This window comes from Somniosus microcephalus, unplaced genomic scaffold (assembly GCF_052327205.1).
Source record: "Somniosus microcephalus isolate GS21.2 unplaced genomic scaffold, FLI_Smic_1.0 unresolved_chr1, whole genome shotgun sequence".
NCBI lineage: Eukaryota > Metazoa > Chordata > Chondrichthyes > Squaliformes > Somniosidae > Somniosus > Somniosus microcephalus.
The window spans coordinates 40,342,956-40,348,955 of NW_028225179.1; positions in this window are offsets into that span (position 1 = coordinate 40,342,956).

Consider the following 6,000-nt stretch of genomic DNA (forward strand, 5'->3'; position numbering starts at 1 on the left):
TGGATAGCGCCTTGGACGTCTAGTTAATTATTGGAATAAAACATTCAAAAGTGGTGGGTTCAAGTCCCATCAGAGTCGTTGTTTAGTCAGGTTTTTGGTGACGACATTTTGCAGCAACACCACAACTCGTTCACTGATGTCCTTCAAGAGATTCGCGTGCAAAGTTAAAGTACATGGGATTGGGGGTAATGTACTGACTTGGATAGAGAACTGGTTGGCAGACAGTAAGCAAAGATTTGGAAAAACCGGGTCTTTTTCCGTGTGACAGGCAATGACTAGTTGGGTACTGCAGGGATCGGTGCTCGGACCCCAGCTATTCACAATATATATTAATGATCTAGATGAGTGAACTAGATGTAATATCTCCAAGTTTGCAGACGACACAAAGCAAGGTGGGCATGTGTGTTCTGAGGAGGATGCAGAGAAACTCCAGTATGATTTGGACAGGTTGGGTGATTGGGCAGATGCATGGCAGCTGCAGTATAATGTGGATAAATGCGAGGTTATCCACTCTGGTGGAAAAAACAGAAAGACAGGTTATAATCTGAACGGCAATAGATTGGGACAAGGGGAAGTGCAGCGATATCTGGGTGCTTTGTGCAACAGTCGCTGAAGGTAAGCATGCAGGTGCAACAGGCCGTTAAGAAGGCAAATGGTATGTTGGCCTTGAGAGCGAGAGGTTTCGAGTACAGGAGCAAGGATGTCTTGCTGCAATTGTACAGGGCCTTGATGAGACCACAACTTGAGTATTGTGTGCAGTTTTGGTCACTTTATCTGAGGAAGGATCTTCTAGCCATGGAGCGAATGCAGCGAAGATTCACCAGACTGATACCTGGGAAGGCAGGAATGACGTACGAAGAGAGAGTGGGTCGACGAGGCTTATATTCGCTAGAATTTAGAAGAATGAGAGGGGATCTCATTGAAGCTTGTTAAATTCTAGCAGGACTAGACAGACTAGATGCAGGAATGATGTTTCCGATGGCGGGGGTCCAGAAACAGGGGTCATAGTCTAAGGATAAAGGGTAAGCCATTTAGGACTGAGATGAGGAGGAATTTCTTCACCCAGAGAATGGTGAACCTGTAGAATTCTGTACCACAGAAGGCAGTTGAGGACAATTCATCAAATATTTTCAAAGAGTTAGATATATTTCTTAAGGCCAAAGGGATTAAGGGATATGCGGAGAAAGCATGGACAAGGTACTGAATTTGGATGATCTGCCACGATCTCATTAAATGGCGGAACAGGCTCGAGGGGCCGAATGGCCAACTCCTGCTCCTATCTTCTATGTTTCTATATTTCAAGAATTGGGAATCGCCAATGAGGCCGCTTGAATTGTGATTAATTAACATGTCAGCTTCAATCTGCGCAACTCCTGGCAACATTTTCTTTACTCCACGTGTGTTGTGTGGACAAACCCTGTGCATTCTGTCCTCTGGAGCTCAAACATTCTCTGGAGAAAAGACAATCCGACCTTCTGGAACGGTACAAAGACATCATTTGAGCCTGGGAATCTCTCCCATATCAATCACTGAAACCCCCCGAGCGTGAATCAAACCCCAAGTCCAACGAGCCGCTGGAAACGAAGCCGTAAGATTTCGCTATCACCCACTGCTGATCAACCATCGTTTCAGAGCGCTTCTGTCCATCCAATCCGCTTTCTTACACAATGTTCAACAATATCAAGCGGTTCACTAAATATTCCAAGTCAACAATATTAGTCTCAATTCACCAGATTCGGTTGGAAAGTGCGAATTTTACTTTTCTGAATTACTTTTCTTGCCGTCTCAGTCATTATTTCTTTCTTTACTCTTTTCTGCTGGTGTTGCAGGTTCGGGGCAATTCCATCCGGGGAAATATTTTTTTCCAATGAATGACACAAAGCGCAATTTGCTGTGAGGCCGAAATAGCTCAGTTGGGAGAGCGTTAGACTGAAAAAGATCTGAAGGTTCCTGATTCATTCTCTGGTTTTGGCAGTTTTATGGTATTTCCTGTCACTTTCTTTGGTCTGAATCTCGAACTGAATGATTTACTCTGAAATTCTTTATCCGGAACTGAAGGGTTGGGTTTGAATCAATAAAGAAAAAAAGACTTGCATTTCTATTTTGCATTTCATGACCACCGGACCAATCAAAGCACTTTACAGAAGTGGAGTCACTGTTGTAATGTCGGAAACGCGACAGCCATTGCGCACAGCAAGCTCCCACAAGCAGCAATGGGGCAATGACCAGATCATCTGTTTTTGTTATGATGGTTGAGTGACATCTAGAGTGGAACATATTTATATCCTCTGTATTTAGTTTTTATTTCTCGATCTACTTCTGCCATTTTCTCTGGTTTTTTCTCTCTCGGTACCGGGTGAACATTTGATTTGATGCATTTGTCGTAAACTGATGCCTTTTGCACATCTCGGGCGGTCCGACACGCTCTGTCTGTCTGTTAATGCTTGTGACCATTAACGGGAACAGGCCGCCAGTTAAACGTTTATCAGCAAACCGAAGAAACACAAATAAACAAACAGATGTGTTACTCCACCCCAGTGCAAAGGTGCAATGGATGTTATTGAAAATAAATTCCCCTGACATTCTGTATTTTTTTGTAAAGGCGTTATTAACACCGCCTCTAACCAACTGAGCTGACGGACAGAAAGACTCACCTCGAATGGGTGCGAGCCCCAGGCTGGGCGGTTTGTGTTTCACTTCTCACACTGGGTGACAGAGTTACTGTACCAACAATGAATACATCACATCCCCTAAACATTGTTCCGATATAAAATAAAAATTGCCAAATAAAAACTGAATGCGTAACTGGGAAGTAACAGAAAAAGAGCACAATTCTGAAAAACACTGAGTTTCCCAGCTTGCAAACTGTTCCGTTTTATCAATTTAGGAGCGGTTTCTGTAACTGCGCATGATTTTGAACACGCAGCTTTCATGAACTGGCTTCAGACTGCGATACCATTGCGCCACAGTGAACGGAGTAAAGTTGGGATCTTTTGGAGTGAGATCAGTGCGGACTGTGGCTCAGGCTTTCCGAGTGCGAGAGGTGGAAGCAGCAACAGCCAGGCCGTCTCAACAACAGCGCAGGATCCCCGCCCTCTAATTCAGCGATTCACCCTGTCCCTGAACACGTCATCTGACTTGCCGATAATAAACGGAGCAAAGGTTTCCATCGTGTTGTGATTATCACGTTCACCTCTACACGCGAAATGTCTCTGGTTCGATCCCGGGTGGAAACATTATTTGGAACTTGCTCCAGAAGAACCTCCAGGAGCGAAAAATGAAGCCATTGTTTTCGGTCACCATCACGAACTCTGTTCCCTAGCCATTGACTCCATCCCTCTCCCAAATAATTTTTTGAGGCTGAACATCACTGTTCGCAACCTTGGTGTCATAATTGACCTTGAAATGAGCTTCTGACCACATATCCGCGGTATAACGATGGCCACCTACTTCCACCTCTGTAACATCGCCTGTATACACCCCTTGTTTTGCTCATGCGCTGCTGAAACCCTCATCCATGTCTTTGTTACCTCTAGACTTGACTATACCAACGCACTCCTGGCTAGCCTCCAAGATTCCACGCTACATAAACTTGAGATCATCCAAAACTCGGCTGCCCGTGTCCAAACTCGCTCCAAGTCCCGTTCGCCCATCACTCCTGTGCTCGCTGACCTACATTGGCTCCCGGTTAAGCAGTGCCTCGATTTCATAATTCTCATCCTTGTTTTCAAATCTCTCCAAGGCCTCGCCCCTCCCTATCTCTGTAATCTCCTCCAGCCCCACAACACCCGAGATATCTGCGCTCCTCTAATTCTGCCCTCTTGAGGATCCCTGATTATAATCGCTCAATCTTTGCTGGCTGAGCCTCCTGTTGCCGCCCTAAGCTCTGGAATTCCTTGCCTAAACCTTTCCGCCTCGCTACCCCACCTTCCTCCTTTAAGACGGTTCTTGAAACATATCTCTTTGACCAACTGCCCTAATTTACCCTTGTGTGGATCGGTTTCAAATTTTTTGACTTAAAACACTCCTATGCAACGCCTTGGGACGTTTTCCTACGTTAAAGGCGCTATGTAAATACAAGTTGTTGTTTTTATTGTTGTTGAGCGCCACCGAGAGCCCGATGTACTCTCCAGATAACGAAACCCCTCGGTCCTACTCTGAAATTGAGCTCAGATTTTGTCGGATGTTTGACGCCAATTATGTGTGTGATACTGTCCATCAGGGCCATGGTAATTGAACATCCTGTATGGACGATCTCGCTCCATCAATGTTGAAGTTCGGCAGTTAAATGAATCTATAATTGTGGATATGGGGTTTGGGCGATTCTCTGTACGCCACTTGCGTCGTTATAATCCTGAACAACGTGTTCAGGTGAATCGTTGTTTGTGTTCAAAATGATGTAGGAAACATGTACAGATAACCCGTGAGTTTACACATCTTCTCCTTTGTGTCAATGGCTTACTCACTGCGTTGAAATCGAATCTAATTCCTGTATATTTTTCTTTGTCTGATAGTTGCTGCTTTAACAGTTAAAACTGACCGCACCTTCCCTCCTGTCAATAAGCAATACTGAAGGGCTCCTTTAAAAGTCTCATGCTTTATTGCACCACCATGTTGTTTAATTGAGGAGCATTGGCTGGGGTTATATGCTAGAATGCAGCAGGAGTTACTCTCATGTATTCACGAGCTGGTGAATTTACCAAAGGCTGCACCAGATTCCTGGTGTCCTAAGCACTGAACATTTTTACCCAACTCCTAATATATAGTCTGTAAAATGAGAACGGATGAAAATACATCACGTGCAGAACACAATATCTTTTTAAAGTTTTGCCTATGACTCGTTAACCATGTGAGTATTTCGCTGAGTCGGAAACAGAAAGTTAGCGGTTGATTAATGGCGATTAAAACAAACTTTTCACACAGTTTATTGAGTTTTGTGTAATTAATAAAATAAACAGTTTTCTGAAAGTTAATTCCTCGACGTGGAATGGAACCATCGTCGCATGGATAAGAGATTTATAGATGAACAGTTGCTGTTCTGGGCTGTTCCTCTCATTATTTAGAGAGCAGCGGTTTCTGAAGTGTAACTTTCGTCTCAAGTACAACAGGTCCCCGGTTCAATCATCACTTGTAGGCAGAGAGCAATAAAATATATGAACAGCCGCGCAGTATTCTCCTTTTCTCTATACAGTTCTGTACACACTCAAACTCTACAGAGACACCGACAGTGTGGGAGATCATTACAGGATCCTGCAGCGCTGCCTCGGTCAATAGCAACAGTTCGGAGCCGCATTTGAGGCCCGGCAACAAACCCATTGTGTTGGTTTACTGTTCCCCAGCTCCTGGAGTGAGTGAGGCCGCGACAGCAGCAACGTTCAGGCCGCCTGTCCGTCCGGTTCCCTCCAAGCGCCCGCTTCAGTGATAGCTTGTTTCGCAGCGATGGGCAGTTTACGCTCTCTGAGGCTGCAATCGCTGCAATTTGGAAACCGCTGCTCTCTAAATAATTGTAGGCACAACTCAGAAGAGAACTGTCATCTATAAATGCTCTTATTCGTGCGACATGGGTTCCATTAACTTTTCGAAAACTGCTAATTTATTAATTAAGCAAAACTCATTAAACTGTGCAAAACGTTTCTGGTAATCGCCAGTAATCAACCGATAACTTTCTGTTTCGGACTGATCGAAATACACACATGGTTAACGACTCATAGGCAAAACTTTAAAAAAAAGTGTTGTGTTATGCATGTGATAAATTTACATCCGTTCTCATTTTATAGACTGCACTTTTAGGAGTTGAGTAAAAATGTTCTATGTTTATGACGCCAGGAATCTGGTGCAGCCTTTGGTAAATTCATCAGCTCGCGAACACATCAGAGTAACTCCTGCTGCACTCTGTCATATAACCCCAGCCAATGCTCCTCAATTAAACAACAGTAACCAGTGCCGCAGCCCCGCGCACTATTAAGCAATCTGAAAAGTTAAGTAAATGAGCATGGATAA